The sequence below is a fragment of the Silene latifolia genome, chromosome X, assembly GCF_048544455.1.
Source record: "Silene latifolia isolate original U9 population chromosome X, ASM4854445v1, whole genome shotgun sequence".
NCBI classification, from domain to species: domain Eukaryota; kingdom Viridiplantae; phylum Streptophyta; class Magnoliopsida; order Caryophyllales; family Caryophyllaceae; genus Silene; species Silene latifolia.
The window spans coordinates 66,698,942-66,718,266 of record NC_133537.1 but is presented as its reverse complement, the minus strand read 5'-3'; positions in this window follow the sequence as shown (position 1 = coordinate 66,718,266).

Genomic DNA, 19,325 nt, shown 5'->3' with positions numbered 1-19,325 from the left:
TGTAAATTTTCAGAATTTTTGGAGTTATTATGCTCCAAATATGGATTTTTCATGTTTAAAATCGGATTTAGAAGAAAAATAGGTTAATATGAGATAAATTTTGAATCTGGTCATAGAAATTTAGTATATTGTCACATGCAATTTTACAAGATGTGTGTAAAATAATAGGCTATATTGAAGTCTTCATGCATGATTTATGAATTTTTAATGAAAAATAGTATAAATAGTGACTTAATTAGTGAATAATTGCTAAAACATACTCTATGACTAAGGAAAAATGTCACATGTTGCATTTTATTATCTTTTTCAGATCTAAAATTGAAAAGTTGATGAATATAATTTTTCTCATGTTTTTATGATTTTTATTGATATGTCCGTTAAACCGCAACATAGTTTTTCCGATAATTTTACGAAATTTTAACCTAAGTTTTTGAATATTATGAGTGTCATGGTATTTTTCCAGAATTTTCATAAGTTTAAATTTCAAATTTTGAATTTATTTGAAATTTTGTGATTTACTTGAAGTTTATAGCATTTTTATTGTAATTTTAAGTCCATTAATGAACAATTTTAGAAATATGAGTTAATTATGGTCAAATAGTTAGTGGAAACTAATTTTGAGTCCTAAGAGGTTAGAGTAATTAACTTATGCATAAATATGAATTTATGTATTTTATTGTGATTTTAAAAGGTTGAATCGCGCAAATCCGTAAAAACCGTTAAATATACGATATTGGCTACTTAAAGGCGATTTAGCATAAAATTGGGCATGTTCATACATATTATAATGCTGCATTTTATTTATGATTGTCATAATTTTATTTTATGTAATTTTTGAATTATGTAATTTTACTTAGTATTGCCTTAGTTTTTAATTGATATTACCCGAAATGTATGGGAATATCGATTCGGTTGTAATTTATTGTGATCTCGTATCACCGTTATGTAATTTAATAGATTTATTTTATTTTAATTACAAATGTATAATAGGAAATTATGTAATTTGTTATGTAATTTATTTATTCTGGAGTTCCTTGAAGACGGTGTCATTTAAGAAGGCGATATATAAAGACGGTGTTACCTCGAGCTGCGTGCCATAACTGAAGTTCAAGGGACCAATGGAGTTGGTTTCCGAATATGTAATAGTTAAATAGTTTTTCTATTTTAGGAAGGCCATACTAGGATTTATTTTTATGCCTTGCATTTTATTTATATGTCGCATGCATCGCTAAATCGCCATAACTAAAACATGCATCATCTTCAATCGAGTTTATCGACTGTGTCAATTATAATTATCGTAGTTCACCGCTTTAGTTCACTTAAAACGTGATAGATAATAAATTGACATGACCTCTCGCTAAAATAATTAATTGAGACTTAGCCTTACCAAAAAGTAGAAACCATGAAAACCTATTTCGTGAGAGAGTGCACTCGGCCACACCGGGGTACAAACCTTATTACGTAGGGGAAGTGGGTGATAAATGTCTATCCACCGAATTCATGTTGATGAAGGTTTCATCGGCCACACCGTGCCCAAATTAATATGGGTTTGGATCATGGACACATTTATTCGAAATTTGGATTGAACTCAACAAAAGTTTTTCGATAAGGGTTTTATCGGCCACACCGTGCCCTTGTTGGATGTGTTTTGGGCTAAAGATAAAGTATTAATGTAATTTTATCGACCAAGAGTTCTAAAAGTAGAATCGATTAAAAGGTTAATCCACCGAGTTATATTGATAAGGGTTTCATCGGCCACACCGTGCCCAAGTTATTATGAATTTGGGTCTTGGAATCATTTATCTAGTTGGGTAGAGGTCACTAGAAAAATGCATAAAACTTGTTTAAATTATAATATTTACGAGTATTATTATTATTGAAAACGACATTTGTTTTACTCCTTCTATTTTTGTTTTGTAGACCGTTTCTATTTCTCATAATCAATGGCTACTCCAAACCCAAACGCCACACCTCTCGCTAATTCTTCTTGGCTCCGATCCTTCATTGATCGATGTAAACTTGAAAAGAATGGGTCAAATTTCTCCGATTGGGATGCCCAACTCAAACTAGCCGCCCAAGGTGACGACAAGCTTCGTTACCTCACCGAGGCCTCTCCACCCGAACCTAATACTAGGTCGACCGTCGCCACTAGGGAAGCATATGAGGCTTACCATAAGGAGTCCACCGCAATGAAAAATGTGTTGATCTTTGCGATGGAGGCGGATCTCCAAAGGAGAGCCTTTAAAATGGGCACCGCTAAGGAAATCTACTCTAAGCTTGTGACAATGTTTTCACAAACTCCACGGATCGTCCAATATGAGGCGGCCGCGGCATTCTTTGATCTCGACTTCAAAGAGGGACAAAAGGTTAGCCCTCATGTGCTCAAATTAATGGAGCTAGTCGAGACCTTGAAGATTCAAAAGGTTGAAATCCCCAAAGAACTTGTTGTAGATAGGATTCTACACTCCTTATCCAAGGTCAAAGCATATGTTCAATTCCGGGTGAATTTTAACATGCAAGACAAGGACGTGTCTCTTGAAGAGTTGCACAAGCTACTTGTGCAAGCTGAAAGAGACATGGGGTTAAATGTCAACCCACCCAAGGATGTGCTTAACATTAGCACCAAAAGCAAGGGGAAATTCAAGAGGAATGGGAAAAAGAGTAAGAAGCAAGCTCCCACTTTCACCAAAGCTAAGACTTATGAAGCTAGCACTTCCAAAATCAAGAAGGGTCCTCTTGATAAATGCCATTATTGTAATGGTGTTGGACATTGGAAAAGAAATTGTTCCAAATACCTTGGTGATATTAAGGCTGGAAAGATCACTCCAGTGGGTAAATGACTATCCTTTCTTTTATGTTTTTAATTCAACTATGGTATTGTGATACAAAGTTGTGATAATGTATCCCCTTTTTATTGTAAATAGGGCCTCCACCAAGCAAAGACAAGGGAAAAGAAAAGCAAGCTTGAGAAACCATCAAGAAGCTAGGAATAGCTTTCATGAAGCTTCGCTTTTTATTGTCTTATTTTAATTATGTTACGGATTTTAGAACCTTTTAATTTCCGTGTTCGACATGGAAAAGTATTTTGGATAATGGTTGTATTTTGGATAATGGTGGCTTGGTTTGCAACCCAAGTCACCCGTTTTATCGTTTTATCCTTGTTCTAAAATTCGTCTTTACATGCTTGTTCATAGAAACATATGATTATTCACTTAAAGTGATCTAATAGACAACTATAATGATGGGGTTCATTATATGTCCACATGCTTAAGGCTTGTGTATGATCATTTATAAAGTGATATTGAGTTAATGAACTCTCTTAAAGGAATGTCAATCACCAAGTACACTTGCAAAATTTAAAACTATTAGTCAAACTATGAGATAGTTCTCCTTCTACTTCAAAAATCATTATTTGTGTCTCATATACTATCTTTGAATCTCTAGTGTATTCATTCTAAAGATAGAGTGGGAGAAAATGAGGACACAAAGAACACCAAGATTAATTTATGTACTTGTGTAAATGAGATCTACACAAGGAAGAATGATTTGAATAAAGGTATATCTATTTATATAGTATACACGAATAGATGAGATCTATGGTCTCGAATAGATCTACATGACAAAAGAGACCAAGTGAAGTAATCAAAAGAATATGTTCTCAGGATAACTACACGAGGAGACCAAAAGAAAGTTTTGGAATAAGAATGACTAAAGTCCTAACAAGAGTTTTTTGACTAGTTTATGATAAATTTTGACCAATAGTTTCAATATTGATATTTACTTAAGAGCCTAAATAAATCGAAGTAACATCCTAGAAAATAAACGAGATTTATGACTAGAGGTTGCAAGGATTGATATGCCGATATCCTCAATTGCTAAGTCAAATATTAACCACGCAAAAGTCATTACTTAACCACATTATGGAAATGAATTGGTTAAACCTCCTTCTGAAAAGTGTATTTTGAAGGACGTGTATTAGATATTATTCATATTTAAACAATGACATTGCTACGCATCATTATGACATGAATGAGTTAGAGTTTAAAATCTCTTTCCATAAGGTTAAGATGAGACCTCTTCAAAATAGGTATTTTGAAAGGATATGATGGGAACATATATGGTTTTATCTTAATAACTTGGCAAAACAAAAATATATTTCAAATTCTTGAAATGTTTCGATTGAGTAGTCAATTGCGAAACATGTGGAATTAAGTGGGAGTTTTGACAATTATCATGTGAAGACATGGAATTTAGTGGGAGCAATCATCCTGTAAAGGTTTATAACTCATTACTCATTGGGAATGACGAGCTAATACTATTCTTTCACAAAGAAGTATTTCAGTTTTCAATACTGGATGAAAATGGACTATGATGAATCCAATTACATCATGAGATGTTGGATAAGTATTGAGATATACACATCGAATCAACAAGAAATGTAGGTTATTCATGTAAATTAAAATGGAATTGCAATTAGCAGTCATGGTCGTTCATTGAACCTAACAATGGTTGATCTCATGATTATTAGTAACTAATGTTTTCGCCATTAGAATAATCATGCACATGTCCAATAATGAATCATATGCATAAGAGCATGATGATTAATTGGCAAGCCATAGAAGAAACGTCATGAATTCTCGAGGAGAATCCGATGAGCGATTTCAGTGTTTGACAGAATACTCTGTTATGTGTCAAGAGATTGCACATATTAAAATTCAAACAACACGTGAGGATTTATGAAAATCCTAAGCTTTTCAGCTAAAAAGAGAAATAAAAATTTTTGGAATAGTACTTAGTTGAAGTAAGAACTTACTCAAAACTAATATTCCCTAATATGCCAGGACTTGTGAGAAGTGTTAGGCTAATCATCTTGACAAATTGTTGCAAGACTCTACAAAACATATACCTAGTGCATTGCGTGTGGGTGGAGTACTTGAACAGTACGAGTTATATCATTCACCACAAATTCGTTTGTTATGTGATAATCGACAAGGAAGTTCTTTCAAGATAAAGAACCAAAACCGAGGTTGGGAACCTAGATGTGTACTTGGTAAGGGTCATGCTATGAGAGATAACATGAATGTAAAGGAAAATGCGATTAAGAAGTTTTGAACACATGGACACATGGCGTGTTAAACTTCTATTGCAATCAATTAGTGTTAACACACTTACGATGTGCATCACAAGGTTGTAATACGTATTGACCACCTGAATGTGATGTTGACATTTGTCGTTTGAGTTATTATTAACTCACCTTATACTTTGTTGTATCCAAACGGGTTGTAAAGACAGTTGAACCCCGTTAAAGTGAACACGGATTAACATTGTATTCGCCCATAGTTACTTACATGAGGTGACGTCTCGAAGTGACTAGAATGTGATGCGATTGATGGCAAGTTCAAGTGCCATAGAGTCATATGAGAATGACTAGTCGATCACATAGGCAGACTGTTAGGAACACTTTGTCGGGCCTTATGACCGCTTATAAAGTTCTGGCAAATTTATATAGCCTGGTCGTGGCGAGAGCTATTATAGTATTCTAATGAGTCAATTCTTTTGACTAAAGACTATTCGCCTAAGATGGCACAGTTTCAGATTAACTTTGATTTGTGTTACTACGACCTTCGTAAATGGGGTCAAATGGGCACATTTTGGGTTATGATGGATGTGGCTGGTCGAAGGGAATGAGTGCGATAGGAATTGTCCACCCCTAGTCAGGGTTATAACAATATCTCAGGGCCACTCGAGGAGTAATGAACTGGAAATGCGTGGCCACGCTCAGAATGTATCCATGGTGGATAAATCCGGTCAATCAGTTATTCTCCAGATCGAGGAAACCACTCTCGATATGATCACTTGCAAGTACGACCTGAAAGACACCTTGCATTGAGTGGGAGATAGTAATAGGACAATAGAATTGGTGACGCACACTTGTCGAGGACAAGTGGGAGATTGTTGGAATATGTGTCCTCCGACAATAATGCGATCACAACTGTTGATCATGATGATCACATGTTTAAGTCTCATTATAAAGAATACAATTGGTAAGTAATATTTTACTGTCAACAGGTCCACACATATCGGTAATGATTGCCTGACTAGAGTTTGACATTACTGTTGTGAGACGGTGGTGACCAGTTGATCCCCTTAGGTCATACCTAAAGGATAACACTCTTAATTGATCATTTAATTGATCGTATGACGATACGGGTCAATTAAATTTCTTAAAAATTGACGGACGATTTTGGAAGTATTATTTACGTGTCTCATTGAATTTTGATTAAATAAGATACGGTCTAAGTAATCGAATTGTTTCATTACTTAAATGAAATTATTGTTTAAAGAAACAATTGCAATTGAATGAATAAATTATTATAAATACAAGTTGTTGTGATTTATAATTGGTAAAATATTTTGGTACAAGTAATTGTGAATTACTAAGTCGATTTTTGTATATGACGTATTTTTATTAATACGTTGATTTTAAATATGTTAAAAATATATAACAATTTTATGTGACATGTGACATGTTACAAATTGACAAATTGACAAAAAATAAAATGGAGTCCATTTTATATGTACCGAAATTAAGAGGAGGATTAGGCAAATATTGTGTTGATTATGTTAGTGGTAAACATAATCATTTCCTACTAAACATAGCCATGCAACACTACTTGCTTTTGTGAAGACCTCCTAGTGTATGCATTGGTCCCTTCTCTTCCCCCCCCCCACCCGGTTTTTCATGGAGCAAAGCCAAGGGTTTTTGCCTTATAATTTATCTTATACACTACATTAAAAATTAGTGTATTAGCTCATTATTCATTCATCTAAAATTAGAGTTTTAGAAAGATAAAAACTTCCTTCTCCTCCTTCTCTCTTGACCGAAATAATAGAGAGACCAAGTAATATTTTGGGTCAATTTTTATACAAAATTAGTATTATTCTAGTAATAATAATATTAGTTTTATTAAGTTGTTATCTTGGGTATAATACTTTTGGGAGGGATTCTCTTCTTGAATCCTTGTTCATCCAATTAAGGAAAGCTCAAGAACAAGGGAGTAGGTGAACTCTCTTGTGCCCTTTGATCCGAAAATATCAATGTAAGATGATGATTTCTTCTTTAATTATATTTTGTTTGCATGCATAAGATCACCCTTTAATTTTATGACTAAATTAAAATTATAACATATATGAATATGTTGAGTAAAGAGATCTAGATTTCTAACAAGATTTCCGTTTCTTCAAAAAAAAAAAAAAAAAAATTCAACGGTCAACCCCGATCGGGGTCGTGACTTTCTTCCTTATTACGCGTTTTAATAAAAAGACGGGATATGCTAATCTTTTCCATATGCTCCAAAAGCAAGGGACGATACTTCTTATCTCTAGTTTTCTTCATTTTTAAATCAAATCACCTCCGCAAACCTCTATTAGCATAAAGGACAAAGTACCCACCGGAATTTTGACCCAATTTTTTGATCAGATGCTAAGTGGAGGAATCCCCCAATGTTTATGCTAGCTTGGGGGAGGCTCGTTAGTCTAGTAAGTTTTCTTTCCTTTACATTTTAGTTTATTTCTCGCAACCCATTAAATATGACCTCTTGTCCTCCTTGTTTATGTGCTTTGCGCCATTTTTATGGTTTCGTTGGGTAATTTGATTGATGGCACATTAAGGACAATGTTATGTTTAGCTTGGGGGGAGATTGTATTCGCGTATTAGTTAGTTTGCATTTAGTTAGTATAAATTTAGTGAGAATTTTTGAAAAATTTGTGTGAATTTTTGCTTCTAATTCTTTGCTTGTCCTACTTATGCCCTCTTGTTTGTCCCATTTTGGCTTGGTAGCTCTTGATTCGCTACTTTTGACGGGATATAGCATGCATGGGGATGTCTTGACATAGTAGGTGGAAGATGGAAATTAAACCAAGTCGGCTTGATCTTGACTTTTGGCAAGCTACAAAATTTGTAAGGTAGAACCTCCTTAAAGACCATTTCATCTTTATTTGGTCTCACTTAAGTGAGTGGTAGGTCTCCTTATGGTGTGTGTTACATCAAAACGCACAGGTATGGTCTTTAATTCATCTCTTTAAGCATTACTTTCATTTTGCTATGCATTTTTGAAGCCAAATTCACATTGATAAATTTGGCCATTTTCTTGCCCCCTTCACATGTTCTTATTCCCTAGCTACATTAAAAATAGTCTATCCTTGTTAAAGCTAGCAGCTATGTCTTTTGGTGATGGGATGCTCAAAATTGGGATGTTCTTTAAAATTTATGTCATTATGAATTTGTTTGCCGGATGTCATTGTTTTTCGGTTGTGCTATGAAAGAAAGAATTAGAGTTGAAGAAAAAGAAAAAAGAAAGAAAAAATGAAAAAAAAAGGATGAGAAAAAAAAAATAAGAAAAGAAAAGAAAAGATTTGTTTGATGAAGTTGATGTTAATAATAAGTGGTAGAAGAAGAAGAAGTTAAGATTTCTCATATGGTTAATTATATATTTTGGAGAAATTCTTAAGGTTTGTAATGTAAGAAGTCATTTGTCTTCTAATTGGGCTATTTTGGGTTGGAATGAGCATTTTCGCATGGTTTTGTTACTAGCTTAACATTAGCTCCACATATCCATAATCATTTGTCCCCCTTATGTCCCATATCACAATAAAGCCTTCTCCTAACCCTTTGGCTTCATTATTTGCTTGCATTTGATTGTTTTGGCTTATGATTTGATTGTTTACCATATTAGATTGCGGACACATTCTCATGAGTCGAGGATAGCTTGAGTGATTATTCACAAAAATGTCCTTTACACAAAATTGAGTTATGAGTGAATCGTGAGAGTCCGAAAGTCAAAAGATCATGCAAGAGCCGGAAAGTTTACTTGAAGTCATCCATGCTACGCCGCCATATAAATCTCATCCATGATTTTGCTTATCCTTATGCCCATGTTGTTTCGGGATTTGAATCAATTGCTTGTTAGCTACTTGGGATTTGCAATGTCGGGATGATCTTGCTTGAGGACAAGCAAGGACTTAGCTTGGGGGAGTTTGATAAGTGCATTTTCTATACATTTTAACCCCTTATATTAGTTTGATTTTACATATCATTTAGTACTTATCAAAGTGTTTTTAAGCTAATATTGTGTTTCTAGTGCAATTGTGTGTTCAAGTGTGTTTTGTAGGAAAATGAGCTAAATGAGCTAAAGTACTATAAAATGTGTTAACACTAGAAGCAAGGCTAAGTATGAGAGCAATATTGGACTAAGTATTAGAAGTGCATGGAATTTGCATGAAGAAAGTGTTGGATCAAAATGAAAATGCAAGCAAAGTCAATGTGCAAGTCAAAGCCCAAGAATTTAAGTCCAAAATGTGGTGGAAAATTTGGATGCTAAAGAAGAGCCTAGGATGCCAAAATACTTAAGATGCCCTCCTTAATGCTCTTAATCGCACCATTAAACAAGGCATTAATCGTCAACATAGGATACCATTTGCAATTAAGGACGGAATTAAGAGAAAATATGATGGACACTACGACCCCGTCGGGGTTGCCAAATCCGATCGGGGTTGGCTCCTCCTTGGTGCATGCGTTACTCCTATTGTTTTCCTATAAATAGGAGCCTATGCTCGACCATTGGATTCACCTCTTACACATATTTCTATTCCAAAATTATCTCTAAATATTAGTAGTTTAGTTTAGTTTAGCTTATATTAGTTTATTACAACATTTCTATTATCAAGTTCAAGATTTATTCCAAGTTATTTCCAAGTTATTTCCATTTGCAATTGTTCTTCTATTTCCATTCAAGGTAATTATATCTTTATTTTAAATATGTTATTTATCATTTCATTTAGCATTAGTTTAGTTTATATTTTCACAATGTTAGAATAATTTACCTTTGTCTAGGGAATAAAGGAAGCAATGCATGATTAAATAATATGTAAATGTCAAAATAAGGATAAGTTAATATTGTATAATTGTTTCTATCACATGTTTGCACCATAATGTTTAATCTATGTTTAAAGGCCTTATTCATCGATTAAGTTTGTTCGTTCGTTCTAAAGTCGAGAGGCACGGAATTGAATTAGACTAAGCATGTGTAGTAGGACGACCTAGTCATGGACGAGAGTTTCTCTGGGACCCGGTCTATGGTTGACACTAATATCGTAAGGTGGGTGTCTTTAAGCCTAAACATTTATCGTAAAATCAACTTCGTAACTTGACATGAGCATTTACATAATTAGCATACGTGACCCGACCTCCCTAGACATTTTCTTTATTATTGTTTTTATCATTACATCACTTCAACCCAATCAATAAATCGATAATCTACCAAGGTAAAATTTAATCCATAACAATTAATTAATAACTCCCGTCTCCTTTGGGTTCGACCCCTAAGTACTACATTCATTTGTTGTCTAGGGTATAAATATTATCTTTGCATAGGTGTGCGATAGCCTATCAATTTGTTAAGCTGCAAACTTCATCTGTACCTGCCTGACACTAAATTAGTGGAATGGGTTCATTCCAAACCTTGGGCAAAAGTGAAGAAAATGGTTAGTGCCGCATGGATTCAAGCATTGTTTTATGCTATTTGGTTCCAATGCAATAAAGCAAGGATGGATGGGGTCCTACTGCGTCCTGAAGTTGTCATACAGCAAATTGGTAGTCTGCTTAAATTTCGATCTATCTATTAGCTAAAATGTACTAAGAGAATTAGTGATGAAGAGTGGATCAAATCAATTAAATATTGATTATTTGATTCATAATTCAAAATTCAAAATTGTACCATTATTGGTAGTCTTGTAATTGCTTGTTTATGTGCTTAATGAGAATTTCTAACCTTCCACCCAAAAAAAAATATGAATAATAAGGGTAATTAGTGGGTAATAATAAGGAGTTTTGTATTATGTTATAGTGTACGATGATTTGTGATAGTTATTATGTGGTATTGTATAGGATTAAGACGGTCTTGCAAGACGGAATCATGAGGGATTCGAGTTCCTAGTGAAGAATGCTAAAAGGTAGGTTTATCCTACTTGGTTTCAACATTTTTGTGTGCATATTTATGAGTCTTACATCATCATTTCGAGTATGAGTCGATTTGGATATCATATTGGTATTTGAGGAAGTTTTATCCTTGATATGTTGGGATTGAGTTTATGATGAGTCATATAAATTGGTGTCGTGTTGTATTTTCCATTTATGGTCATTGTTGTGTTGTGTTGGAGATCATTGGTGGTGTTACTTGGTTATTGAGGAGACGCAAGACGGTTGAGAGACCATCTTATGCTTAAGTCGCCTCTTGGAGCTTCCCACTCTAAGAGGGATGTGCACATTAATGGCTTGAGTTACGGAGGGACTCGTGTGGTTGAGACATAATGTCTGGCAAGGGATCAGGTTGGCTTCCGGACCCGGTACGTCTGGGCGTGTCCCGGTACCTATTTGTGGTTGTTGGTATGTCTGGGCGTATCCCGGTACCAGTGTGGTTGTCGGTATGTCTGGGCGTGTCCCGGTACCGTGGTGGTTGTTGATAGTACCTCATTCATATTATTGGCATGTTGCATATTTACTTATCATATCGTGTCTTATAATTATTTATTGAAACTGGCGTTTGTGTGTCTGTGTAATTGTCACCTATTTTCGATGTGGCATGTTGATAAGTGCATAATTTACATACTTTTACCCCTTAGATTAGCTCCTTTTTATATGTATTATGCACTACCTTTAGTGTTTATGAGCTAATATTTGCTCTCTAGTTCCATTTGTTTGTTTTCTCATGTTTTGTAGGAAAATGAGATAAAATGAGCCCAATTCTACTCAAGTACAAATACTAGAAGCATGAACTAATTTAAAGAAGAGATGATGGACCAACATGGAAGATGTTCATGGACTTGCATGGATAAAATGATGGATTAATTTGAAGAATTACAAATGCAAAGTCAAGCCCATAATTCACAAGTCAACAAATGCCTAGGATGCTAAAGTCACATAGAGATCCTTTTTGAGATGTCAAACATTGCATTTAACCGGGTGATTAAAGGAGCATTAAGTCTTTACTTAGGATTCCTTGAGCATTAAACCAAGAATTGAAGAGAAAATTAAAAGTGTGCTTACGATGCCATTTTGGATTCCTCTACAAATTTTACTCTCTTATTTCCTATATAAGGGGTGCTAATCACACACCTTTAGAAACCATCTTTGTACACAATTTCTCATAATTCTCTCTAAGTTTAGTAGTTACATTAGTTTAGTTATTAGCTTAGCTTAGTTTAGATTTACTTTATGTTATAAGCATTTCAATACAATTTCCATTCAAGTTATATTCCAAAGTTTCATTTCAAGTTATTTCATTACAAGCATTGTTCTTCCATTTCTAGTTCATTTCCATATTGCAAGGTAATTTCTATTTACATTTCTATTATGTTTATCATTTTAATTATCATTAGTGTAGTTTACATTTTCAGCATGTTTGAGTAGTTACATTTGTCTAAGGAGTAAGGGAAGTAATGCATGATTAAGTAATATATAAATGTAAAAATGAGGTTAAGTTAATATTGATAAATTGTTTATATCACATGTTTGCAACGTCACGTTTAATCTTTGGTTATTGGCCGTAATCGTATATTAAGTTTGTTCATTCGTTCTAAAAGTCGAGAAGTATGGAATTGAATTAGACTAAGCATGTGTAGTAGGACGACCTAGTCATGGACGAGAGTTTCTCTAGGACCCGGTCTATGGTTGACACTAATATCGTAAGGTGGGTGTCTTTAATCCTAAACAATTGACAATATTGTTATTACCGAGTTTAACATAATCATATATTTACGTAATTGGCATGTGTGACCCGACCTCCCTAGGCATTTTATTTATTACTGTTTTATCACTTCAACCCAATAAATCAATCGATAATCTACCAAGGTAAAATTCAATCCATAACAATTAATTAATAACTCCCGTCTCCTTTGGGTTCGGCCCCTAAGTACTACATTCATTTGTTGTCTAGGGTATAAATATTATCTTTGCATAGGTATGGGACCGCCTATCAAATTTTGGCGCCGTTGCCGGGGAGACGGTTTTGTTTGTTATTAGTTGTTGAAATTTATCTTTTTCTTTTTATTTTGTCTCGAGGAACACTTGTTCCTTGAGATTCATCTCACCTTTTTCTTGTAGTTTTAGTGCCTATTTTTATAGGTGATAAAGCTATTGGCCTTTCATAATGAATAGCGAATTCATTCCACAACCCAATGATGAGCCTTTCCATGACTATTATGCTCGATTTTACTACTACCGCAACACTAGACTCATCCCCCTCATTTCCCTTGGGTATGTCCTTAATGCGGATTACTTGGGTCGTCTCGTGGTTGATGGCATGAATCTCGAGACCCGTGAAAAGGCTCTTAACTTGAGTAATGGGAGTGTCTACTACATGGTTGGGCCGGAGCTTTGGAATTTCTTTGAGTTCATGGCTTGCAAAAGTCGGGAGGTAGCTCGCCAAGAAGAATTGAGGCGTGCAATGTTTCTTCAAGATCATTTGGAGCAACAAGCTCCCGAGGCTGGTATCATAAAAATGCTCGAAGACATGCTCACAGAAATGCGAGAAGGAAATGAGCGATTTATCGAAGCTTATACTCTTCCACCTTCCCAATGTGAGTCTTTTGCAACTAATAATTTAGAATTATTGGAAGATGATGATGATGGTCCTAATTTTTCTTTTAAAATTCCCCATAACATCACTCCGATTGACTATTTAGAGACTCATGACATTGACATTGTAGTAGATGACACCCATGTCGTGGACGATGTTGGGCCCGTTTTTAATGAAAAGAACGAGGTTTTACCCGAGACCTTAGAACCCTTTAAAAATCCTTCCATGGAGGATATAGTGGACCCATTACAAGTAGATGGTGGACTATGTGACATAGAGGTTAAGTGGGATGAAACCCCCAATTCCCCAAAGTCCTACCATTTAGAGTTTTCATACCAACCAATTGAGACCGTTTATGATGATATGTTATGCACTAATAATTTGTTTCATGGTCTTAAGCTTGATGCTCCATCTCTTACTGACGAGTGGAGTGATACAGTGGTTCTCTTTGAAATCTCGGATGCGCATTTTGATAAGATTTATCCTACTTTATCTTTGATCTTTCAAGCTAATATCTTAACAATTGCGTATATATGCTTTTCTATTGCCCATGCGCAGGTATATGATTTACTTCTAAGGGCATTGACGTGCTTTTTAGAGGACGATGGAGGATCCATTAGGAAAAAAACTAGTTTGTTCTTGTTTTTAATTTTCCCCAATTTATTGTTTCTCGTAGAATTAGGAATAAAATACTAGACTTGACGATGTTGGTTTTGTGATTTATAGGTGAACAATGAAGAAAATGAGGCTTAAAGGAGAAAATTCACGCTTCCCCTTGCATCCAACCCCGTTCGAGGTCGTGACTCAACAAACGGAGGAGCTGAAAGAAATGCGGAAAAAGTCAAAATATGGGTAGATATGGTCAACCCCGATCGGGGACACAACTTTTTCCGAAAAAAAAAATTTATTATTTTTTTTTTTTTAAAAAAAAAAAAAAAGAAAAACTTGCCTAATCACTTGCAAACATAATTCCTTCATCAAACTTTCAATTTTTGGCCCTTTTCTTGAATTATTGATGAATGGAAGAGTCCCCTGTATCCGTTCTAGCTTGGGAGGAGGCTATCAAGTCTAGTAAGTTTTTTTTGTTTTGCACTTTAGTTTATTTCTCGCAACCCATTAAATATGACCTCTTGTCCTTCTTGTTTATGTGTTTTGCGCCATTTTTATGGTTTAGTTGGGTAATTTGATTGTTGACACATTGAGGACAATGTTATGTTTAGCTTGGGGGGAGATTGCATTCGCATATTAGTTAGTTTGCATTTAGTTAGTATAGATATAGTGAGAATTTTTGAAAAAATTGTGTGAATTTTTGAAAAAATTTTGTGAATTTTTGCTTCTAATTCTTTGCTTGTCCTACTTATGCCGTCTTGCATATCCTAATGATTGCTTAAACTAATGATTTATTCTTTTATGATGGGATAGTTACTACATGGGGATGTCTTGACATAATAGGTGGGAGATGTAAAATGAACCGAATAGGCTTGATCTTGACTATTGGCAAGCTACAAATTGGTAAGGTAGCGCCTCCTTAAACCGACGAATCCATATCCGGTCTCTCTTAGGTGAGTGTAAGTGTCTCCTTATGATGTGTGTTTCATCAAAACGCATAAGTATGGTCCTCATTTCATCTCTTTATAAGCATGCATTCATTTGTTATAGCATTTTGGAGCCATTCACATGATAAATTTAGCCTTTTTGACCCCTTCACAAAATTTATCCCTAGCTACATCATTGAAATTGCTTACCCTTGTTAAGCTAGTAGCTTCGTTGGATAATGTTTGGGTGCTCATTGGGATATGGTTTATTGTTGGAAGTCATGTGAGCTTGGTCTTAGTGCTTATGAAAAGAAATGGAGGGATTGTGAAAAAATGTGAGAAAAAAAGAAAGAAAAAAAAGAGAAAATGTTTGAAGAAAAATGAAAGAATGAAAATGAATGAGAAAAATGAAAAGATTGAATATGCATTGAAAAATGAAGAAAGAAAAGCATGAAAAAGAAGAAGCAAAGATTGTGTTGAAAATGAGAAGAAGAGGTGTAGTAGGGAGCTCTCATGCATCATTTATACATTTTGGAGAACTTTTCTATGTTTTGTATTGTAATATTGGGTTAGTTTTGGGATTGAGCATCCTTGCATTTGATTGTTGCTAGCTTGACATTAGCTCCACAATCCATAATTCATTTGTTCCCCCTTCTTACCCACTACATATTGCCTTCTTCCTACCCATTTGGCTTCTTTATCATGCTTACATTTGATTGTTTTGGCTTACTAGTTTTGATTGTTTACCATATTAGATTGCGGGCACATTATTATAAGTCGAGGATAGTTAAGTGTTCATTCACAAAATTGTCCTTTCACATATAAAAGAGTTTGAGTGTCCTGTGAAAGTCCATAAGTCAAAAGATCATGCAAGAGCTTAAAGGTTCATTTCAAGTTTTCCATGCTACGCCGTCATGTAAATCTCATCAATTTTTTGCTTTGTCCCTTGTCCATGTTTATTCGGGTTTTTAAATCATTATGCTTAGTTTGTTTTAGAGAATTGCATTTGATGGGATATGGTTTCTTGCTTGAGGACAAGCAAGGGTTTAGCTTGGGGGAGTTTGATAAGTGCATACTTTTACCCCTTATATTAGCTCCATTTTATATGTATTATGCACTACCTTTAGTGTTTATGAGCTAATATTTGCTTTCTAGTTCCATTTGTATGTTTTCTCATGTTTTGTAGGAAATGAGCTAAAATGTGCCCAATTCTACTCAGGTACAAATACTAGAAGCATGAGCTAAGTTAAAGAAGAGATGATGGACCAACATGGAAGATGTTCATGGACTTGCATGGATAAAATGATGGATTAATTTGAAGAATTACAAATGCAAAGTCAAGCCCATAATTCACAAGTCAACAAATGCCTAAGATGCTAAAGTCACATAGAGATCATCTCTAAGATGCCAAACATTGCATTCAACCGGGTGATTAAAGGAGCATTTAGGCTTTACTTAGGATTCCTTGAGCATTAAACCAAGAATTGAAGAGAAAATTAAGAGTGTGCTTACGATGCCATTTTGGATTCCTCTACAAATTTTACTCTCTTATTTCTTATATAAGGGTTGCTAATCACACACCTTTAGACACCATCTTTCTACACAATTTCTCATAATTCTCTCTAAGTTTAGTAGTTATATTAGTTTAGTTATTAGTTTAGCTTAGTTTAGATTTACTTTATGTTATAAGCATTTCAATACAATTTCCATTCAAGTTATATTCCAAAGCTTCATTTCAAGTTATTTCATTACAAGCATTGTTCTTCCAATTCTAGTTCATTTCCATATTGCAAGGTAATTTCTATTTACATTTCCATTATGTTTATCATTTTAATTATCATTAGTGTAGTTTACATTTTCAGCATGTTTGAGTAGTTACATTTGTCTAAGGAGTAAGGGAAGCCATGCATGATTAAGTAAAATATAAATGTAAAAATGAGGTTAAGTTAATATTGATAAATTGTTTCTATCACATGTTTGCAACGTCACATTTAATCTTTGGTTATTGGCCGTAATCGTAGATTAAGTTTGTTCATTCGTTCTAAAAGTCGAGAGGCATGGAATTGAATTAGACTAAGCATGTGTAGTAGGACGACCTAGTCATGGACGAGAGTTTCTCTAGGACCCGGTCTATGGTTGACACTAATATCGTAAGGTGGGTGTCTTTAAGCCTAAACAATTGACAATATTGTTATTACCGAGTTTAACATAATCATATATTTACGTAATTGTCATGTGTGACCCGACCTCCCTAGACATTTTATTTATTATTGTTTTATCACTTCAACCCAATAAATCAATCGATAATCTACCAAGGTAAAATTCAATCCATAACAATTAATTAATAACTCCCGTCTCCTTTGGGTTCGACCCCTAAGTACTACATTCATTTGTTGTCTAGGGTATAAATATTATCTTTGCAAAGGTGTGCGACCGCCTATCACTTATGTCGATCCATATGATATTTCCGATCATATGTGGAGCAGGTTGATTACAGTTTTGCTTGTTGACGTGATCAAGATTTGGGCCGCGCCTTGGACTAAGAGTCGAGTAGTGTAGCATGGATGACATAGTCATAGACGAGTTGTATTTCATTTATGCATTAGTTTATGTTTGTAATAACTAAACTTTTATTTATAATAAATGTTTCTTAATTATATCTCCGATTAACCGCCTCGGGGAACCGAGATGGTAACATCTCCCAATTACCTTGGCCGGGTAAGAAGGGGGTGTTACACAAATGACCAAAGAAGGAGAGGATAGAGACACGAAGGGAAGAGACGAGATTTAGGGTTTAGATCGTAACCTAAAACCTAATACCATGTTAAGATTGCAAAGTGTATTAAATTGGTAATTTTGTGTTGTTCATTTCATTCATAAGTCGGGTTTAAATACAAAATGATAAGGGATTAAACCCTAAAAAAACCCTAATACAAATGGGCCTAGTTTGGCCTAATACCTTTCTAAGTGAGACATTATTAGGAATGGTATTGTAATACCCGTCCTATTAGAGACCCGTTGACCGTCGTTGACTGACCTAAGACACCTGTCTAGACCTTCGGAAACCTTACGAGCTAACCTTGTGACGTTATAACCCTTTGAGGTGTTGGTTACTCGATCTAGTGAAGGCTACTCGATCGAGTAGCTTAGTCACTCGATCGAGTAGAGGCCACCCGATTGAGTAAGTCGTTTACTCGATCGAGTAACGTGAGTTCAGCGAGGAATTATATATCACAATATCGTGAAACCCAAATCATTTCCTCTCCTTTTCTCTTAAACCTAAATGTCGTCACATCATTTCTCTTTCACCTTGAGTCACCCTTTTGGACCCTTTGAGGGTGGAGACACCATGGGAATGGGAAGCATGAGTCGGGTAGCGGTCTTGACGCCGGATTGCTTTTTATAGGTATGTTGTCATCATCATCATCATCGTCTCCCTTGGTTTCAGTTGTGATTATGGTAGTAGTAATATATGGTTATGATGGTTATTATAGGTGGTTATGGTGGTTGCTTGTTGTCTTATGGTCGTGCGTGGAATCACTGCGGTTTGCTAAAGGTAGGTTTTTCTACTCAGTACTGTTGGTTATCTATATGTCGATTGTTTGTGTAATTGGCTTGGTGTCGTTGTTGGTGGTGTAGATTGGTTGTTATTGATCATTGTTATTTGTTTGTCTCTAGTTCGTGAGGTGCGTCCTCAGCTGAGTGGAGTCACTTGCGGGAGAGGCTTCACGCCCTTGATTCGCCCTCTGTGGAACCCTTTACAGAAGGAGATGTGCACATTAAGGAACATGGGTTATCGCTCGGATTAGATGAGCGGGGCTTAGGTCGGAATGGCTGCGGTCCCCTGCTGGAGGTGTGGATTACTAGTTGCGATTGGTAATGTGGCAGGACTGGACCTTCGGGCAGTCAAAGATGTGTGGGTGATTGGAGGAGGTGGTGTATGTGTGTTGCTATGTTTGTTGTGTCTGCATTTTTATTTGTTCCTTCAGTTACTGACCTTGTGTGGTGTTGTTGTGTTGTCTTCTTGTGTTGTGTCTGCCGTGATCCACTATGGTGAGCAGTTGGTCTTAGCAGGTTGATGTCTGGATCATAGCTGGGTGCTTGGAGGGACGAGTCTACCACGAGTCTTGGCAGAGATAGTTTCACCTAGTCGATA